We start from the raw sequence: 887 nt of genomic DNA on the forward strand, positions 1-887 counted from the left end.
TCTTACCAGATGTTGTACTACCGCTGCCTCCCTCACCACTAATTTTTGCTTATTTATAAGTTAGCTTACAGAGTAATGAACTAATGGGCTTTATTATGGCACTGTTATGACATTATTTATATTTTGTTCCTGCTTGCTTCCTGCTTCACTCTCCTCCTTTGTTCTCATCCCTACTCCCCCGCTCCCATAGCCTCTCTGCTCTCCTATCATACTCCCTGTCCCCATAGTCTCTCTTCTGCTCACATGTATTCTGATCACAAGCATTCTATTATCCCAACTTTCTCCCACCACAACTACTCTTTTAAGATACTCTTTTAAGATTTTGTCTTCTCTTTCTCATGATCTTAATCTCCTTTCTAGTTATACACACAGACACACACACACACACACACACACACACACACACAAACACAGAGAGCCGGACAGAAGAGGGAGGAGGAAAGGAGGGATGGAAAGAATTAAATCCAAGTTCTGCATATGAAAAAAACAAGTGTGTGTGTGTGTGTGTGTGTATGTGTGTGTGTTGTGTGTCTTGTGTGTGTGGTTCTGATTCTGGCTTATTTTTGTTTACCATGCTGAGTTCTATTCAGTTTCCTGCATATGGAATCATTTCACTTTTCTTCATGCACGAATAAATTCCACTGATTTTAAGCATGCCCCCATTTTATACAATGTCTGATTAATAACATCGAGTTAGACTAATTCTAGCTATTGTGAATAGACCAGAAATAAACGTAGATTTGCAAGTATCCCTATGGTAGGAGATAAGGGCACTTGAATATTACCACAAGTGCTATAGGTGGATCATAAGATACTACTTTTAGCGTTTCACAGAACCTTCCATACTGATTTCCACAGTGGCTGTATAAGTTCACATTTCCCAACAG

Source organism: Microtus ochrogaster, chromosome 24 (genome assembly GCF_000317375.1).
Source record: "Microtus ochrogaster isolate Prairie Vole_2 chromosome 24, MicOch1.0, whole genome shotgun sequence".
In the NCBI taxonomy this organism is placed as follows: Eukaryota; Metazoa; Chordata; class Mammalia; order Rodentia; family Cricetidae; genus Microtus; species Microtus ochrogaster.